The 22,345-nt window shown below is 35.9% G+C and overlaps 1 protein-coding gene across 1 annotated transcript in view; it reads left to right on the top strand.

The window, feature by feature from the left end:
• LOC126968764 (atrial natriuretic peptide-converting enzyme-like) overlaps nt 1-22,345 on the top strand; it is a 188,505-nt gene that overhangs the window by 141,383 nt on the left and 24,777 nt on the right. The gene's annotated exons all lie outside the window — the stretch shown is intronic.

Genomic DNA, 22,345 nt, shown 5'->3' with positions numbered 1-22,345 from the left:
TTTTTATGAATACTTTTGAATATTGTTAAGTTATAAATAATACGTAGGTATTTTGATTAATAATTTGTTATTTTTTAAAATGATAACCCTCACTTCTGGGATTAATTACACTAATAAAATTTATAAACTTTTCTTCCGTTGAGTCAACCGTTCGAGTGACGTATCGTTGATAAATCTTGTGTATGTCTTGTTCAACTCTCAGGTTCGTGAAGTAACAACCTGAGAGTTTAGCGGCAGAGCACTCGCACGGAAGGTGAGAGGTCGCGGGTTCTAGTCCCGCATCGTTCATAAATATTGTGTATAAATTAAATATGTGTATTTTGATAAATAGCTGATTACTTACGTATTAACTTGTCACTAAAAACCATAACCAGGGATTAAATATATTACATTGATATTAATTATTCAAGATATATATTTTTTTACTTTTCCACCACCGTACTTCGTAGTTAAGTTAGTATCATTGAACAAAGAGGATGTAAATACTACGTAGTAAGAGGCGGGACTGTCTGATTAAAAATTGAAATTTAGTTTAGTATGAAACGTGCAGTGAGATTTGACATTAGTTTGAAATAGTAATTTCAATATGGTGACGAAGTATAATCCGGCCGAGCTTGAAAGCGAACGCTTGCTTTAAACGATTTCGGCTATCTCCGATTTTTACAAGATTATAGCCATCATCTGTCAATCTATCAATGACTGCACGTTTCATACAATTGCATAATTTAATCGCTTTTTACGTAAGTAACTACGTCCCGTTATAATTGCTACATTATTTTGTACAACGTAAGTTGTTGAAATATTTAATAATTAACTACTTTAGTCGATTATAATATGTTTGTTTTTTAACTCGGCATACTTCATTTCGTTTACAATTGCTACATTCACCATACTTCATAGCATACGCTGTGGCTACACCAGCGCCATTGTGGAAGCTTTTGGAACTATCACTTACAGCATCAGCACTACAAACACACACTCACCAATACATACAATCACACACTCGTTCACATACATACATATATACACACACCCACACACACACAGCACATTAAGTTTAGATTACAAATAAATCAATTTTTATTATGTTATTATTGTTAGGAGATTTCTTTCCCTTAGTTAATTAATTATATTTATGTTAAGGTCAACTTGATTATTATTACACCTTATTATAATGTTTTTGCTATGGAAGAGCGGGGCCTCCTACTACAGGCAACTCTTTGCTTAAAAGGAGACCCCAACACTAATTGTATTTTGTATTTTGTTGTAATAAATAAATATTTTTATTTGTATAAGCTAGACACTTTTTCAACTTTTCTCCCATGTGAAATGATTCTCCTTGCCTCTACCCTCCATAACTCTGTGACTATACGAATCTATATAAAATCACAGAATAAATAAAAATACTTAAGTATGCATCTGCACTCCTTTGATCATAATGTTTACAACCACTTTTGTAATAGCTTACAAAAACACTGCCCCTTTTTTTTAATTAAGTTTATTATTACTAATAGTCTATCTAGAGTTATTTGACTTTACATAGCGTCTTATTTTTTTTCAATCCGTGAAGTATTATTAAATTTTAATCTAGGCAAAAAAAATATTCTTACAAATAATTTTAACATCTACCCCCTTATTCATAATAGACTGCTAACTTAAAGCATTGCTAATTCACACTCTGTCTTCTTCTATTGACCTAAGTCAGAATGAGAAAAAACACTCCTTAGCGGCTGTTTAAAGTAAGCGGACCAGTATGAATAAGGGGGTTAATATATGTAATGCTTCGAAACTTACTTAAATTTAACTGCGGACAGCGGATTATAATATCTTTAATTATACACATTCTCATTTACATTAAATTATAATATAAAGCTATAACACGCTTCGTCATGGTCACTACAATGGCATTGCTTGCGGCAGCGCCGTGTGCTGGGTTCTCTCCTTCCCTAAAATATGTGCGAAGTAAACGATGGCTGGCCTATGCGTCATTTCGTGAACAGGTGCTGCTTGTAGTACCAGATCGACATGTTATAGTTAATAAATCATTGTATTTGTTGGATACAATTACTATTTAGAAGAATTTTTTATTCACGACCATCATAAATGAAATTTGAAAAACAAAATTTTTTTAACGATGTGGGATCCTCCGGCGTTCCGTGCCGGTGCTCTAACCAACTGAGCTAACCGTTCGAGTACCGCCTCGTTATAAAATTTTGTTTGCTTTGTTCAACTCTCAGGTTGTGGCTTCATCTACAGGATCTACTTTACAGTTGATAACCTGCTCAACCCCAATATTTGCATAGGAAACTGACTTGAGATGTCGCTCTTGTAAATCTAAACAATTTGTTTTTAAAGTGATAACCCTCACTTCTAGGATTAATACACAAATGAAATTTGAAAAACAAAATTTTATTCAAATATTCGATGCAGCACCTTACAAAATAACTTGTCATGTATATTATAACCGTTGTAAAATACTCTATTGCTTTGTCGTTGAGTTTCTTGTATGTTCTTTTTTTTTATGAAAATTAGGGTTGATACTAGTAGGAAGTTCAGCTGATGGTAATTGATACGCCCTGCTCATTACAATGCAGTGCCACGATTCTTGAAAAACTCCAAAAATTCTCAGCGGCACTACAACTGCGCTCGTCAACTTGAGACATAATTAGAGATATTTCTGTCTCATTTGCCCAGTAATTCCACTAGCTACGACGCCCTTCAGACCGACACACAGTAATGCTTATACATTCCTACTTCACGGCTGAAATAGGCGCCGTTGTGGTACCCATAATCTAGCCGGTATCCTGTGCAAAGGAGCCTGCCAATGGTTCTACTCATGAGCTCTAATTTTTCCAAATATATAGTAGATTCAGTAATTCAAATTATTTAAATATTTTAGTGACGATGCAAAATGCGATTGAATAAAGTTTATTTTACTTTGACTTTGACTAACCAGTTAGTTAATAAGTCGTTTCATATTATACTTACAAATTACATTGATGTTTAACGGAGTACGGGAGCGGCTACAATGGATTGTTTCGACATTAATTATTCGAACGTAAACAAATTACCCGATGACTATGTTTAAAACTCAACGAGATTTACCGGTAATTAATCACATTGTCTGTGCCTTAATTACATTTTATAATAGCATATGTTTCATATAAAGATGCCCGATCTTATAACAGGTCGTCGTGTTTCGACGTCGCTTCATTGTGTGTCTTCTACCGCATTTATCACGGGGAGTGTTCCGAAGAGCTGTTTAACCTGATTCCTGCCGCCGAATTCCACCTTCGCCCGACACGCCACAAGTTAGGATATCACCCCCACCATCTCGATGTGTGACGGTCCTCCACAGTGCGGTTTATAAGGAGCTTTCTTCCACGTACTACAGAGCTGTGGAATGAACTTCCTGGTGCGGTGTTTCCGGGACGTTACGGCATGGGTACCTTCAAAAAAAGCGCGTACACCTTCCTTAAAGGCCGGCAACGCTCTTGTGATTCCTCTGGTGTTGCAAGAGGATGTGGGCGGCTGTGATCACTTAACAACAGGTGACCCGTACGCTCGTTTGTCCACCTATTCCATAAAAATAAAGGTATCAATATTTTTTTTGAATAGTAATATCGACTTCAAAATGCATAATAAACTTTAAAACAAGTAAACTTAAAAGTGAAAAATAAAAATTCCCTGTATCATATTTTAGAAGGTACTTCCAACTTTAAAAGTAATAAGAAAACAGCTTACTTAATTAAGTATCTCCTTTTTATGAAGTCTATTGAAAACGACATAAAGGCCATAGATTATTAATAAAAAAGAACTAGATAGATACTTGATCGATAGAGTACCGAACAGGAAGCCTTCATAGTTTTCAAAGAGGAAGTAAAGACTACGTAATAAGAGGACTGCCTAAGTAAAGAATGAAATATAGTTAAGTATGAAACGTGCAGTCATTTGACAATAGTTTGAAACAGTAATTACAATATGGCGACGAAGTATAATCCGGCTAAGTTTGAAAGCGAAAGCGTGGTGGCTGGATAATCTTGCTACCGGGAGGTCTGCTTGATGTGTTTTTTGTTATTATTATTTCCTTTGAAGTTAAAATTATTATATATTTTATTTTATGAAATGCTCACATAATGCCTCTATTTATTTACGGTATGTGTGGATTGATGCATCTACTATACTCAATAACTCTTGTGTATATAAATATTAATTTACTTTTTTTCTTTTTTTGACTTATTCGTGTAAGCCTTTCAGTTTTTGTCATTTGAGTATTTTTGTTGCGTCACTTTGCATATATTGTAATTGAAATGATTTGTAAAACAATTAAAATGTACATCTTGACTTAAAAGAGTGGCAAAGAGTTTCTTGCTACTTCTTCTCATTAGCTCAACCCTTTACGAAGTAGCGGTAAATTCAATAAGAAACAATATTTTTATTTTTTTTTGACATTCATAAGTGTCATTGCTGTGACCTACATGAATAAAGTGTTTTTGAATTTGAATTTGAACAGTTGTTAAAAACGTTGATGATTTCGGCTATCTCCGTTTTTACTACTTCTTTAATCTATCAAAGACTGCACGTCACACACAATCGAGTGAATTGCTCTTTTCATAGAAAGTTTCTCTAGATTGATAGTTACTGGTATGCACCTGATATTCCGCCGCCTGCAATCGAGAGCATAGATTAAAAAACAGAATCATCAAAAATCTTTGGGATTACCTTTTACGTTTAAGTATTGGAATATTTGAGGTATTTTTAGCAGAAATTTAAATGATTCCCATAAGTAAATGTTTTTTTAAAAAGTGTTTTTTCAATAGATTTTTGCGTAAAAGTGACATTTTTATTGTTTTATTTTAGTTAACCCGACGTTTCAAGACCATTCCAGATCTCGTTTTCAGGGGGACTGTATATGTTTTTTTTCTATCATCATTGCGTACAAGGTTACAGAGTGCAAAAAGTGTTTTATTAAAATGTGTAACACTCGCGTTAATCAAAGAAAATCATAAATAAATGCTTGGAAGTAAAAAAAGGAAGAAAAGAAGTTGCCATTTTGAATTCGATTAAAGAAAGCATTGGAATGAAAGAGAAAAGGTATGTGTAGAGGGAATGTGTGAAAGAGACGGGAAATCGTTCGTTCATTTTTCTTTGAGTGTTGACAAGGCCTAATACTACAATCTAGGGAGCGCGAAATAAATTTGTAGCCACAGCCTGAGAGTTGAACAAGGCATACAAGATTTTGTGACGATGCGTCACGTGAACGGTTAGCTCAGTTGTGATAGCACTCGCACGGAACGCTAGAGGTCGTGGGTTCGAGTTCCTCACCGTTCATAAAGTTTAGTTTTAAAATTTTATTTGTGTATTAATCCCAGACGTGAGGGTTATCACTTTAAAAACATAAATTGTTTAGATTAGCAAGAGCGACATCTCAAGTCAATTTTCTTATATGCAAATACTGGGGTTGAGCAGGTTATCAACTGTAAAGTAGACCCTGTAGATGAAGCCACAACCTGAGAGTTGAACAAGGCGTACAAGATTTTGTGACGATGCATCACTCGAACGGGCGTGGGTTCGAGTCCCGCATCGTTCACAAAGTTTTGTGTTCAAATTTTATTTGTAAAGTTAATGTGAAGGTCTCGGGAGAAGTCTAGTGTATTACAATCAGAGTATAGTAGTCTTTGCGGAGTGAGGAGTGCGGAGTGAGGCGGGCGCTAGAACACAGCTGATTGACGTTTCATTAGCTCTCTTTCAGCTGCGTAATGGGACGCCGTACCTACATTGTTTGTTCAACGGTACATTACCTTCACTTATTGCCACCCCAACTCTACATTTTCCATAGCGAATATTTAATCTTAGATACTTTAAACGTCTTGATAGAGGCTCTTGCTGCTAGACAACCGATGAAAACAGGCCAGGTTTATTACTTTAGCGTTTTTTTATGGTAATAAGGGACGAGACGAGCAGGACGTTCAGCTGATAGTAACTAATACGCCCTGCCCATTACAATGCAGCACCGCACAGGATTCTTGAAAAACCCCAAAAATTCTGCTCAATACAATTATTGCGCTCGACACCTTGAGACATAAAGATTGTAAATCTCATTTGCCCAGTAATTTCACTTGCTACGGCGCCCTTCAGACCGAAACACAATAATGTCTACACATTACTGCTTCACGGCAGAAATAGGCATCGTTGTGGTACCCACAATCTAGCCGGCATCCTGTGCAAAGGAGCCTCCCACTGGTAACTAATGTTTTAATAGGATAAACTTTAAAGTGTGAAGTTCAAGCTGTGAACTTTCATTATAAAATACTTAGTTTATTTATACGTCTACATAGACTGTTATAAAACAGTAAAAACAATTAAGGTTGATAGTTAACCTCTATTCTGAGCAATGCTAACAAAGTGACATAACAATCGCGCGTGTAAAATGTAACTTGTAACGCACACCACGCACACCAGTGGGAGGCTCCTTTGCACAGGAAGCCGGCTAGATTATGGGTACCACAACGGTGCCTATTTGTGCCTTCTTAATGTGTAAACATTACTGTCTTTTGGTCTGAAGGGCGCCGTAAATAGTAATATTACTGGGCAAATGAGACTTAACATCTTATGTCTCAAGGTGACGAGCGCAATTGTAGTGCCGCTCAGAAGTTTTGATTTTTTCAAGAATCCCGAGCGGCATTGCATTGTAAAATGGGTAGAGCGTATCAGTTACTATCAGCTGAACGTTCTGCTCGTCTCGTCCCTTATTTTCATAGAAAAAAAACAACATTGCTTATAATTTAAGAGGTATTAAGTAAATTAGTTAAAAATTAAATAAGTTTGTTTTTTATAGCCAAAGTCTTTAAAAAAAATAACTTGATCAAATCCTTACACAATATTGTATATTTCATTAAAAAGAGCGCAAGAAAAAAATGCTGGGCGAGTTTCTTGCGACGCTTCTACTCTCTCAGAGCGCCATTTGTTTCCGAAGCGGTAGTAGTATCTATATTAGAAATATATTAGAAATGATATCAAAAAGAATTATAAAGGAATAAATATTGAAAAAATAAATGTCGTTTATGCCTTGTGCTCTAACTTGCTTATAAAATATTTATTCAATTATTTAAAGTAGCAGGTATTTCATGACCTGGGAGATATAAACCTCATTAGTGAGATGATGGCGGACCAATATCACGGTACGCCGACCACAGCGCCATAATCAAAATGGCCGCCGCGCCCCGGATCATATCATTGTAGAATGTAGATTGCTCTCAACTTGCGCGTCCCAAAGTACGCGTCACTCCCTGCTACTGTTACCAGTCGTGTACATCAAAGGTAATTTATATCATGGGATTAAACTCAAAAGAGAGTTACGAACCAACATTACGAACAAGGCTTGATAAAGTTATTAAGTATATACGATAGTTCGTAGGATCGGCCAATTAATGAAACGATTATGTGTTCCTCTGAAATATTAAAATTTATTTTATTACTTTATAGTTTTTAACACACTTAATTAATAACATCACAATATTAAAACTCACCTGAAATAATAAAAAGAAACGACATTAAAGTTTATTTTTAAATATGCCAACTCCATATTAATTAATTTTGATTGTTTCAACTTTCAATTCCAATCTTTTCCCTCCATACCTTTTAAAGTGTGATAAAACTTTAAAACACAGATTATACATATGTCACTGACATTGACAACACAAATGCTTTGACAGTCCTTTGGGGAGCGCGGTAAAATTCACATTCAAGGTAACTAAGAAAATAGGAATGTATTTTGTTTACAAGTGTAAACAAAATTGGGAAAGTTCTTAGTAGATGCAGCATCAAGTTGACATATGTGCTCTATGGCTGAGATCTATAATACTTATACTTTGCTCAGACTTTACTTACGTATAAAATTAAACTCACACTTAGCTAAATTTAACGTGAGTAAAGTCTGAGCAAACTCTAAGTATATCAATCTCAGTCTTAGATATATACTCTTTGCATCTTCTATGCCATAGAAAATGATGAGAAATGTCGCTTGTATGAAATGAGTACTAAATCTTAATACCAACATAATCATCTAGTGACGTAATAGCAGAGCTACCAATATAGTAAACTAATGTAAGGGTTGTAATCAATTCATATTTTTATCGATAATTATCTATACTATATATATTTGTGTATTCTTAATTAGCAATTATGCAATTTACCATAAACAGCATAATTGATTAGTCTGATTTATAATTTTAATGAAAACGTAACAAGAAGAATGCAATATGAGATTAATATAATTTAGAATTAATATATTACAAAACAAATGCCTTAGAAGGAAATTATGAGAACGCTAACATGGAAGCGTTTAAAGTACAAAGGAGGAACTTAATGAAAACGTTCAGCATTCTTGACAGGAAAAAGTGTATTTTGTGATTAAATACAAGCTCAGGGCGGTGACCCGGCCGAGATTTTTGAACGAAACTTCTACAGAATATTTATGAAGGTCTATTTTGTACAAGCTACAATTGCAACTCACTTGATCTGAAGAAATTCTTGATTTAGAGGCTCTGAAGTAAATCACTTTTATTGATGCTTCGTTGAGCAAATTCTGTACCTACAGATTGTAGATTGAATATTACTTTTTACTAATGAATGTAGTAATTACATATTACCAAAACAAATGTAGTTATTGTATATTACTTATATTATATAGGTTTTCTTATGATAACAAGAATTGAGACGAGCAGGACGTTCAGCTGATGGTAATTTATACGCCCTGTCCATTACAATGCAGTGCCGCTTAGGATTCTTGAAAACCCCAAAAATTCTGCGCGGCACTACAATCGCGCTCGTCCCCTTGAGACATAAAATGTTAAGTCTCATTAGCCAGTAATTTCACTAGCTACGACGCCCTTCAGACCGAATAATCTAGCCGGCATCCTGTTAGTTTAGTTACTAAACACCATAGATGATACGAAAAGAATATTACTGTTTCCTAATGAATGTAGTAATTGTATATTACTAATATTATAATAGTTACTAAAAAACCATAGATAATACAAAAAAGCACTTTTGACTCGGCTTGGACAGACACTTTCAATGGGCTTATGGAAGATAGAGGTTAGGAGAATCATCTGTGTATACGAAAAAGTGTCCGTCAAAGTGCTTTAAAAATTACGATGGCGCTACAGGAGCATGAGGGTAAATATTAAAAGAAGCGCCAAATATAAAATAATACTAATCACTCTAGGTGCACGTTTCCCTATAATGTTTTTTTAAGTTTATATTACTACATTATTTTGAACAACGTAAGCTGTTGAAATTTTCAATAATTAACTACTTTAGTGGACAATAATATTTATTTTTTTAATTCGGCATACTTCAATTCGTTTACAATTGCTACATTCATACCATACCCTGCGCCTACGCCAGCGCCATTGTAGAAGATTTTTGAACTGTTATTTACAGCATAAGCTGGAAACTTTTTCAACTTTTCTCCCATTTGAGATAGTTTTTTTTTGCCTCTACCCTCCATAAATAGGCTAATAAAATAGCACGGCTTGTTGAGTTTTGACGTTCTTTGAAGTTGATTTAGGTTGACAATGCGCTTTCCTAGTCTATGAAATGAACTTTTTTTTCTTTGGCAAATATAACAATATTATGTTTGCTTGCCACCGGAGCAGTGAGTCATGCATATCTTTTACGAAGCTTCATTCCTTCAGATACTTTACTTATATCTTTAGATTAAGTAATACTTAAATTAAGTTAGGAAGCATTTATGTTTTTAAATATTATTTGAGCGAAGCGAAGCGAAGCTGAGCGCAGCTCCCACCGGGTGACTCCAATTGATTTCTATGTTAAATTGTTTCTCGGCCATTTCAGGACCAATTTAAAAAAAAATTAAACTCATAGAAAGCTTGCGAAATTTTCTAACTTATTGTTCAGGCAGAATTTTGAATTTCGACTTGATACAATTATTATAATTAAAAACAAACATGATTTACAAATTATTCTAAATAAGCTATATATATTTATTTAAAAATAACAATAAATTTTTAATTGTTACAGTGTGTATGGCCAATCTAAGTGTATTATTCTAGCTGCCCGACAGACGCTGTTCTGTCTTTGAGCTTTCTTCCACGTACTACAAAGATATGGAATGAGCTTCCTTGTACGGTGTTTCCGGGACGATACGACATGGGTACCTTCAAAAAAAGCACGTACACCTTCCTTAATGTCCGGCAACGCTCCTGTAATTTTTTTTCTTTATGAAAATAAGGGACGAGACGAGCAGGACGTTCAGCTGATGGTAATTGATACTCCCTACCCATTACAATGGAGTGCCGCTCAGAATTCTTGAAAAACCCAAACTTCTGAGCGGCACTACAATTGCGTTCGTCACCTTGAGACATAAGATGTTAAGTCTCATTAGCCCAGTAATTTCACTAGCTACGGCGCCCTTCAGACTGAAACTCAATAATGCTTACACATTACTGCTTTACGACAGAAATAAGCGCCGTTGTGGTACCCATAATCTAGTCGGCTTCCTGTGCAAAGGAGCCACCCACTGGTGATTCCTCTGGTGTTGCAAGAGAATGTGGGTGGCGGTGATCACTTAGCCAGTCAGGTGACCCGTACGCTCGTTTATCCTCCTATTACATAAAATAAAACAAATAAACATGAATACCATATTATAGACCTCCTTATTAGCTGATACATAAATCAAAATATTAATAAATCAAAATTAACGTGCGCTTACTTGTTCGTTTTTAATAAAACGATTTCAAGTTATACTCTTGGGGAATGAAAAATATTTGGAAACTTTGGCAATAAGTCAAATTTGTAAATGACGTTATGGGGTGGAGCACTGGTAGGGGAACATACCTGATGGTATGTGATCACCGCGGCCCACCATCATCATTATCAGCCGGAAGACGTCCACTTCTGGACAAAGGCCTCCCCCAAAAATTTCCACGACGATCGGTCCTGCGCTGCCCTTATCCAACGTATTCCGGTGATCTTGAACAGATCGTCGGTCCATCTTGTGGACCTGCCAACACTGCGGCTTCCGGCACGTGCTCGCCATTCGAGGACTTTATTGCTCCAATGGCTATCTGTCCGTCGAACTATGTGACTGCACACTGCCTGTGGCCCATAATCTATTGTAATAACAGTGAAATGGCAAGAGACCCGACCTTTAAAGCTTCGAACGAAAACATGATTTTGAAAACCGAAAACACATTGGTACCTATCGGGCAGCCGGGCTGCTGGACGAGAATCTTATAAGGGATAGTGAGTTTCTAATAATAATGATATTGACACACTTTTACACAAATTATCTTGCCCCAAACTAGGCATAGTCTGTACTATGGGTACAAGACAACGATATATTTAAAACAATATACTTTATTTGAACATACACAAATACATATAAACATACATGACTCGGAAACAAACATCAATGATCATCATATAAATGATTTCACCTACCGGGATTCGAACCCGGTACCTCTACCTTAGTAATCAGGGTTAATAACTAACTAACACTAATTCGGCTATATCGGTCGTCGAATGTAATGCTAGCCTAAAATAATATTAGTATGTTAGCTTTCTTTCTATGCATTGCTTTGGTGCGCATTTGATATTATAGTTTAAAAATACGCTTGAAAAAACTATTCATATTTATATATTTTAACTATAAAGATGACTGTCAAGATATTTTTTCCCTTATTTTCAAGCTTCTACCACTTCTACCGCTCCTTTTGCATGGGACCAACAATTTACAATAAGTTACCTGACAATATTAAGCGCGAAAATGTATTCTACTTTAAAAATTCACTCTAATCTTACTTAATAAAAAAAGCACTCCTTCACAACTACTTATTAAAAGATTTTCTTGACGATAAAAAAGTAAATAATTAAAATTAACTTAATAATCATATGATAAATTAAAATGAATAATCTTATGAAATATTGTATGATTGATGTTAATTTAAGTTTGCTTGGGATGTATATCTTTTTTTAGTATTGTACAGTATATTATAATTGTTACAGAAATTAAAACGTGAACTGACTATGTATTCCACTATTAGTTTGCATGCCTTATGGGTTAGGATAAGAGCACCTGTTAATTATAAGCCAACAACATCTTATTACCTTATCTTGCAAATAAAGATGATATGATTTAATTTGATTTGATTTGACTAATTTGCTTCCATAGATCTGAGACTAGGCTTGTCGATTACCTTACGTAGAGCTTGGGCCAGAGAAAGGGCTAGAGGTCGTCTCCTTCTCCAAAATATGGTCGAGGGAGGTCGATGGCTGGCAAAATGATTCTGTTAGTGGAAGCTCTGCTTCAGATCCTTAATTTTTTTTTATAATCACTTATAAAATTCTCACGAAATACCTTTATTTATTTACTATAGTTTTATAAATTAACTACAGGTTATTAATTCTAAACACAATTTTTTTCGAAGTTTTCACAGCTGTCACAATGTATTTGACCGTATACAATCTAAGCTTAATATTTGTTTTTCGACCATTTGAAACTGATTCTAAATAAAAATAAAACAAGCAAATTACCAAACAAGCTCTAAAATATAAAAGTACTAACACTTTGTACAACACACTATGCCAAGTAATTTGGCATATAATAAATAGGATACTTATTGTTTGCCATCTGTTTTGTTCAATAAAATATAAGATTCTGGTTATCTTATACAAAAGATTGCCAACGCCAAAGCCTTGTAGTCTGAACACAATACATGAAATATAAAAACTCACCATTAAGCCCTTAACGATTATGCCATTAAAACGAATTAGATCTTTTCATGTCGGTGAACCTGATTGCTAGCTGTTAATTCAAGAGACGCGTTTTTTTAGTCACTCTAGCTATATAAACTGGTCATTTGCGATGTTATATAAGCTATAGGTCCCGGGTTCGAATCCCGTTAGCTGCAATCATTGGTATGATGAAAATGAATGTTTGTTTCCGAGTCATGGATGTTTATATCTCTTATATTATCTCAATATATTCTCGATGATGTTATGTATATTCATAGGCACATAAGTGAATTTGCCAGAAACTGTCATAACCATAATGTTAACACCAGGAACAGACATAAACTTATGATGCCTACACTCGGCTAAGTCGAGTTAGTAAGTCTTTTGTGGGGCGATGTATATGCTTTAACAACAAGATCCCAGAAAATGTTCAAAACAAAAGTATTACGTTATTCAAAAGAATTGTTAAAAAACGTTTGTCTGGTAAAGGTTACTATAACATAAATGACTTTCTTAATGATACCACAGATTGGGAATGGAGTGACCGCCCTCAGGCTATCAAATAATAAGTTTAATTGTACAATACTACTTTTTAAACATATTTATTTGATGAAAAAAAAGCCCGCTGAGTTTTTTGCGCCCATTCTTCTCAGGTCTGAGGCATTCATTTTGGAATGGGTGGTAGTTTTTGACTTTCAATAAGTGATGTCACATCCTATTTTGAATAAAAATATTTGAATTTGAATTTGAATTTATAATATAAGTATGTATTTATGTATGTTTAAGTAAGTATATTGTATTAAATGTATCGTTGTCTTGTACCCATAGCATAGGCTTTGCCTAGTTTGGGGTAAGATAATTTGTTTAATAGTGTGTAAATATTATTATTATTATATTAAATATGTTACCATTATTTTAAAACTTGTATAAATTGAAATTTAATTTAATTTCCGTCCATTGTTTGTCGTTCAGTAGAACTCATATATGAGTTACAAGAGGCCCGAGCCTCTCTACCAAGTAGCTGAAGTAAGATGCATATGGTTGCCCAGCTAACATCAGGGTGTCAAATTAGCGTGACGGTGTGCGCGCGCATCGTATAAATTCACTCTGATAAGTTTTCCCTAACGCGCCAAAAGAAGTACAACGTCAGTAATAACCAATATTAACACTGGAAAAATCAGCGAATTAACTGACAAACATTTTTAAAACTTCTTCAGACACAGTTTGTATTCCTTAGAAACATGTCGTAGAAATCGCGCCAATCCGTGTTAAATATTAAAATTGAGTTGTATGTACATAAATAGCATAACATATAATTAATAGCCAAATGCAACTTTTGACACACTTCATCTGCTTATACAATCTTTGTGACTGGATGATGCATAATTTTACATATTATATTGTAATTTGAAATGATTTATAAATCGATGTACTTAAATGTAAATCTTGATATAAAAGAGTGGCAATGATTAGCTCAACCCTTTACGAAGTAGCGGTAGATTCAATAAGAAAATTTTTTTTTTGACATTCATAAGTGTCATTCCCGTGACCTACGTGAATTTGATTTGATTTGATTTGATTTGATTTGATTTGATTTGATTTGATTTGATTTGATTTGATTTGATTTGATTTGATTTGATTTGATTTGATTTGATGCTTCGTTCTTACCGTATCTAGAACACTCAAGAAACAAAAGTTTAACATATATATATATACATAGCCAAATGCAACTTTTAACACCCTTCATCTGCTTGTCCAAATCTTTCTGACTGGATGATGCAAGATGAAACGTTCTTAGTGTTTCTAGAACATTTAAGAAACAATCAATTTAACGTATTAACACGAGCGTGGGTCAGGGATTGGAAATAATACTACGCTTATAGGAACGAGTCTTTATTTGCGTTCACCTCTGAACTTGCACTTCGCCGGTCTGCCGCTATTCCTCTTGTGTGCGGCGATACCTTCAACGTGTCACACCGCACCGAACACTAAGTCTCTTCTATCTTCTTCTTCTTGGAACACTTCCACTTTTCACCACTTCTTCTTTTCTTCTTCTTCTTCTTTACACTTTCGAGTCAGAACTAGAACTGCCGTAGGCCACGCTTAGTACAGCTTATATACCCCCGGATCTGTTCCATTTTCAAAATGATTCTCCCATTCCATCTTTAAATTTAAATTGTACTAGAAAATTCTTTTAACTATTTTTATCCTGCTTACACATTTTCCATCCCTTTTTTTCTGTTCGATTTGATCCTGAACTTACTAGAAATTTCCATTAACTTTACAAAACCCAAAAAATTCCATACACTGGTAGGTGTATCGAACCCGGGTCTACAGCGTCTAAAGTAAACACTTTTACGCCAAAGCTACGAGTATTGCTGACGGAGTTGTTGAAATTATCAATGTCTTGAAGTTTGACAACTCTCGTCATGTACGTTGCTGCACGATATGACGTTTGACAACTCTCGTCATATACGTCGAAGCGTTACTACGCGACAATATTATACTCGTATACTAAATAGCCAATTTCTATTTTTGACAGTCTTCATCTGCTTCTCCAAATCTTTCTGACTGGATGCAAGTTGCTTTGTACCTAGTGTTTCTAGAAAATTTTAAGAAATTCCCCAATGCTTTTCTAACGAATAAAGTCTTGCTAATGTATACTTGTACAGACATGCTTGAAAAGGAAACAATTAGGCAAGAATTTGAAGAAAACAAATGGTTGAAGGATAAGATGGCAAAAAAATACTTACAAAACCAAAAAAGAAAACAATGAGGAAAAAAAGCAATGAAGCACTATCTTCATTGGATCAAGAAGAGTTTTCTGTCTTATTTGTGTGAGTGTATATTCCCAAAGTGAGAGAGATGGTGAAAAATGGATTATATTCCAAGGAAAACGTTTTCTCTGATCCCACTTGTAGTGCACAGGCGATAGATTATTACCATTATATTTACCATAACTGCTATAAGTCTAACTCCAAGTCCGATCTCGGTATATTATTTGAGAGAAATATAACCATCCGTTGTATTTTTGAACAAGCATATTGTCGCGTAGCAACGCTTCGACGTATATGACGAGAGTTGTCAAGAGTCATATCGTGCAGCAACGTACATGACGAGAGACACCTACCAGTGTATGGATTTTTTTGGGTTTTGTAAAGTTAATGGAAATTTCTAGTAAGTTCAGGATGAAATCGAACAGAAAAAAGGGATGGGAAATGTGTAAGCAGGATAAAAATAGTTAAAAGAATTTTCTAGTACAATTTAAATTTAAAGATGGAATAGGAGAATCGTTTTGAAAATAGAACAGATCCGGGGGTATATAAGCCGTCGTACTAAGCGTGGCCTACGGCATTTCAAGTTCTGTCTCGAAAGTGGAAAGAAGAAGAAAAAGAAAACAAGAAGTAGTGAAAAGTGGAAGTGTTCCAAGAAGAATAAGATAGAAGAGAAATTTAGTGTTCGGTGCGGTGCGACGCGTTGAAGGTACCGCCGCCCACAAGCGGAACAGCGGCAGACCGGCGAAGTGCAAGTTCAGAAAAAGTGAACGCAAATAAAGACTCGTTCCTATAAGCAGAGTATTATTTCCAATCCCTGACCCACTCTCGTGTCAATATGTTTATTTGTAGTAGCTATGTAGCGACCCTACTAGTCTGTGGGATGGGTTGTGACATTTTCCATTCTTTCTTAATTCGCTCCTGTGAATTGGGATACTGTAACTTCGGCATAATTTTATATATAGTATTTGAATGTATACTTAACGATAAAAATAATATTATATTTCATTTCGATGGGATATGGCAAAATAAATTCAAAATTCTCACAACCATACCCAGGCTAACTGATTTTTTTAATGTACCGTGATAAGCTACATTTTAAAATGTAGAATGACGACAATTATGTTCATAGCTTTGATTAAAAAGAGCATAAAAAAATGCTGGGAGAGTTTCTTGCGCCGCTTCTTCTCTCCCAGAGCGCCATTTGTTTCTGAAGCGGTAGTAGTGTCTAGTATATTAGAAATGATATCAAAAAGAATTCTAAACAAAACAATTTTCAAAAATAAAAGCCTTTTATGCCTTTTTATATAGAAGCTTCTCAATTAGTCAAACAGTGCACAGTGTGGATATTGTCTGACTTCAGACATAGTTTTGGTAGAATGTTTGCAATCAAAGAGCGACTGAGTCGAAGATTTGTCAAGTCAAATAAACTTTATTCAATTAGGCTAAACTAAGCGCTTTTGAACCGTCACTACAAATATTTTTTTATATTACTGAATTTACCATATGTTCGTAAAAAGTTGCGCTCGTGAGAAGAACATATAAGAAACTCACAAACATCGGCAGAGGCGTATCGAGATACAACTATTGGGAAGCCTCTTAACAGCACCAAGTTTCACAACCAAAAATGGTTCTTTCAGCAAGATTGAGGACCGGGTTATAGTTATGTTCAATTTCTTTAGTGAAACTTTTCAATAAAAATTAATTATCCAAATCAAATTTGGATAAACAATGTTTTCAGGGTTGCAAACATAGTATATACAAGTGATTGAAAATATTCTCCTACTGAAAGAATTAAAAGTATTTATCGACTATTAAAGATTGAAACCAAACAGTTATAATCAGCCACAAGTGCCATCTCTTTGTTGTAGTTTTTCATCAAGATATCTTTGAAATTTACCACAGAATGTCTCATTTCATTTCATCCGCCCTTCTTTTTAATATTTAGGGTTAGGTATATTTTCACTTCAAACATAAAAAAAGTTACGGTTCGTAATTCTCTCAAATATCACAAATTTCAAAACATTTGAAAAAACTAATTACGCTACACGAGCAGCTCTTTTAGTGTCCATAAATACTTCACCATAGTCTGACATTGCAAAATAAGCATTAAGTTATATGTGTTAAGAACGATTTTTTGCTGATGAGGCATCTGTAATGAGAGCCACAATAGATTCGCATCGATGTCGTTTCGTGATTTACGATCAACAGTAAAAATATCGCTCGAGAATTTTTGAGATTTGATATTTAATTTACCTTCTGCCTTGGAATATTTGAAGAACACAATAAAATTTTGTTCGTTATTCCTTTCTTTTAAAATACTGTGTTACTTAAGAAGAGTTATTAGTTTTTGGCCATTCTTTCCATTGGCATCATAAGAGTTTTTTTACATTTAATTCGGTTCGATTCCCAGACGAGGCAAGTAATTTTAAGAAAATCTTTGAATGCAGAATTACTAACTTTTAAAAATAACATAAAGTCTTCTTTCAGTAAAATAGCCTATCTTCGATATTTAAGGTACTTTCCCTTCATGTCCCATAACTTTGGGACAGCCTGTATAGGTATGTAATAATACTTCAAAAAAACGCCTTACACTTGCAAAAATTTGTTAAAGATGAAACTATCGTAATGGTTAATAAACCATCCTAATATTATAATATCTGTATCGAAAATTTAATTTCAATTTTATTAAAATTAAATAAATATACATTTTGGGAGTTTTTTTTTTATGCCAATACGAGACGAGACGAGCAGCTGATCGTAATTAATACGCCCTGCCTATTACAATGCAGTGCCTTTCAGGATTCTTGAAAAACCCAAAAACTGAGCGGCACTACAATTGCGCTCGTCACCTTGAGACATAAGATATTAAGTCTCATTTGCCCAGTAACTACACTAGCTACAGCACCCTTCAGACCGAAACACAGAAATGCTTACACATACTGCATCACGGCAGAAATAGGCGCCTTTGTTGTGGTACCCATAATCTAACCGGCATCCTGTACAAAGGACACTGGTGTACTTTTTGCGGGCGCGGAGAGTGACATTAGCTCCTCCCCAGTAACTCAAGGTCGCTGGTATTAAATATGCTAGTATTAAATGTCGCTCTAAGCACCATTTTAGTGATGGGTAAAAAGACTAAAAATTATCCATCCTTACGTGATATTAGTATTCAATGTGATAAAATATAATGTTAATCTAATCTAATCTTAAATTATCTAATCTATGCTAGTAGCTAATATGCTAAAATAAAAATACTATAAAGTATAAGCTCTTAACAAATTGATGTGATATTGGACCGCACTATGAGAGAGGATTAATGTCGAATTTTATATTAAATTCCTCCCTGGAGCCCCCGAGCCGTGACAGGCCGTATAAATTACCAAATTCAGAATTTTGTACAACTCCTTTCGTTTATTTAGTGCCACTTATACCTTCCGATATTGGAATATTAAGTGATGGGTTTAACTTACTTAAAAAACGTTTAAATTGCCACAATTAAATGCAAATACTAGAACCTACTCATTTGAAAATGATATAATTAGGAAATTTAAATATATTATGTTCTTACCCTCTTATTCATAATGGTCCGCTAACTTTAAACAGCCGCTTAGGAGTCTTTTTTTCTCATTCTGACTTGGGTCAATAGAAGAAGACAGAGTGAGAATTAGCAATGCTCTAAGTTAGCAGACTAAGGGGTATATCTTTTACATTTAATTAATTTGATGCCGATATTTCGATCCAATTGCATTGCATCTTTACCAGTGGGAAGCTCCTTTGCATAGGATGCCGGCTAGAATATGCGTAAAACAACGGCACCTATTTCTACCGTGAAGCAGTAATGTGTAAGCATTATTGTATTTCTGCGCCGTAGCTAGTAAAATTACTGCGCAAATGAGACGTAACATCTTATGTCTCAAGGTGACGAGCGCAATTCCAGTGCAGCTCAGAATTTTTGGGCTTTTCAAGAATCCTGAGCGGCACTGCATTGAAATGGGCAGGCCGTATCAATTACCATCAGCAGAACGTCCTGCTCGTCTCATAAATAATGAATCGTGGTCGCGGTGGAACTGCGGAGGCGGCGAGAAACTCTTGACACATTGCAACTTGACACTAATGGTACATCAATCTGTACAAATGGCGCCAAATTAGTTTTGGTCTTTATTTATGGTTATTATATAAATAATAATGTAACTCCAGCCCTTTTGCTATTACCTCCCTGCTCTCCAAAATCATGGAGAGCAGGGAGGTAATAGCAATGAAATATAAATTTGAGATAGCACACAGCCTTGGGGCACTCCAGCATTCACGGGCTTCGGGTTCGAGCAATGTCTGTCGACAACGACCTGTATGCTGCGCCCAGTGAGGAAGCTGGAGGTCCACTTGCACAAGCTCTCGGGAAGCCCAAATGATGGAAATTTAGAGAGGAGCGCCTTATGCCATACACGATCAAAGGCCTTCGCTATATCCAGGCTAACTGCCAGGCCTTCACCCTTGCTTTCAATAGCCGCAGCCCATCTATGTGTTAGGTATACCAGAAGACCACCTGCCGACCGACCATGGCGAAACCCGTATTGTCGGTCGTTGATCAACTGGTGACCCTCTAGGTATACCAAGAGCTGACGGCTAATTATGCTCTCCATGATTTTGGAGAGCAGGGAGGTAATAGCAATAGGCCTGTAGTTTGCCGGATCCGAACTGTCTCCTTTTTTTTGGATCGGATGGACAAGGGCTGACTTCCATGACTCAGGGGACTACGCCTTTGGAATAAGAGTGCCGGAATAAACGCGTTAGCACCGGCGTCAACTCAGGGGCACACGTTCTAAGCACGATTGGAGAAGTGCCATCCGGCCCGCTCGACTTCCTGACGTCCAACGAAAACAGAGCTCGCCTAACAGTTTTCTGTCTGAACTGTACTTCAGGCATAGAGCTCTGACACCGCGGGATGGTCGGCGGTGTTTTTCCGTTGTCGTCAAGAATCGAGTTGGAGGCGAAAAGAGCGCACAGGAGATCGGCTTTCTCTTTTGCCGTATGGGCCAGGGTGTCATTCCTCATGTGCAACGGCGGCATGGACGGCTGGCTGAAGTTACCAAGAGCAGCTTTCGACAACGACCAGAACTTGCGTGTTCCGGTCGGGTAACTGGAAAGCTGCTCGCCGATTTTGACGACGTGTTTTGACTTTGCACGGTTAAAAAATCTGGAAGCACGGTTGTATTTCCTCTTTAGAACTATGCAGTTAGGATCCTTTGTGCCCAGCGCCGCAACCCAAGTTCGATACGCCTGTTTTTTGCAGTCAGATGCTGCTTTAACTGACGCATCGAACCAGGGCTGTGATCTGCCACCGATCGGTACTACAGAGCTTGGTATAAAAATATCCATGCCCTGTAGTATCACATCGGCTACTGCAACGGCGCAGGCACTAGGATCATCCGAAGGGAAACAAACCCTGCTCCAAGGGTAGAATGCAAAAAAGGAACGCATCCTATCCCAATCTGCTGACTTGTAGTGCCAAACGCGGCGGGTCGCTGGTGGTCTGCGACGTGGGCGTCGTATAGGCACTACACTCCTGACCAGGCAATGGTCGGACGTTCTGAGAGGGGCGTCGACAATGACCTGGTAACCATCGGGATGTGTAGTCAGCAGAAGATCTAATAAGGACGGCATGTGGCTATCCACATCCGGGAGCCGCGTTGGCGACTCAACCAATTGGGACAGATCGTACGCCAATGCAAAATTATGCACAAAAAACATAAAACCCGGTCTTAAAATCCCCAAGTCGAGATAAACACAACAAGATCATGTCGTGTCCGTTACGTACACGTGAAAGTGCAGTTTAATAGAATATACGTGGGTATTGTGCTCAAGTAATCTTTCATTGTCCATCTGAGCACGCTTGAAGGTTTTGTTCATTGTTATCTGCTGCTGGATGTAGCGCTCCCGGCGAACGTGTTAACATAATTTATAAGTAAGACATCTTAAAAAATATAAACATTTACTTTTAGCTCGTTGGAGCAAAATTTATACTGAGAAAAGAATTAGAAGAAATTTTGAACCTCTTTATACTGTTTTGTAGCTTATAGCTATGCCATTATGATTGAATATTGCATCTCTTGTTCTGTGGGTACCTTTAATTAATTAATTCTTTGATGATTTGGCATAATCTTATTATTTGTTGTCCCATGAATTTGTATTAATGTCACATTTGCTGATGAAATGGATGGTGGTCATTGCGAAATCCACTTATATTTATTACAGCAAAATTCAATTAATTATGGCAATACTAAAGAAACCTTTACGGATTACTTACCGTATTTTCTATGTACTAGTATTCGTAATATGTACGAAATTCTTAAAAAAAAAATGTTTTTGATTAAAAAAGTATTGAACAAATATCTTCCAATCGTGTTTCCAGTTAAGGCATCAGAAAGAAAAAGGTTTGGAAATACATATATTAAAATTTCTGTTTGATAGGATATTAAGTTTAGTTGCAAAATCTCGAGAAAATCTCATATAATTATGAGAGCCTACCCTTAATGAGGGTAGAATTATATTTAGTATGATTACGAAACACGGCCGATGAAGGGTTATATGGACAGTATATTTTGAATCCTGAATTATCTTTAAGATGTTATTGTTGTATACCTAGTTATTACAATTAAGTTGTAGGTCCTTAGCGGCTGTAATCTTCTCATAGTTGAAACCGGACAAATCAAGATCAGATTTCCATTGATGAACCCTAGTAATTGTTCCATATAGATGTTCATCATCACTATCTGAGTCTCTCTATTAGATATTTTTGTTTTTGTAAG

This window comes from Leptidea sinapis, chromosome 16 (assembly GCF_905404315.1).
Source record: "Leptidea sinapis chromosome 16, ilLepSina1.1, whole genome shotgun sequence".
Taxonomy (NCBI): Eukaryota; Metazoa; Arthropoda; class Insecta; order Lepidoptera; family Pieridae; genus Leptidea; species Leptidea sinapis.
This window is presented reverse-complemented; position numbering and strand designations above follow the sequence as displayed.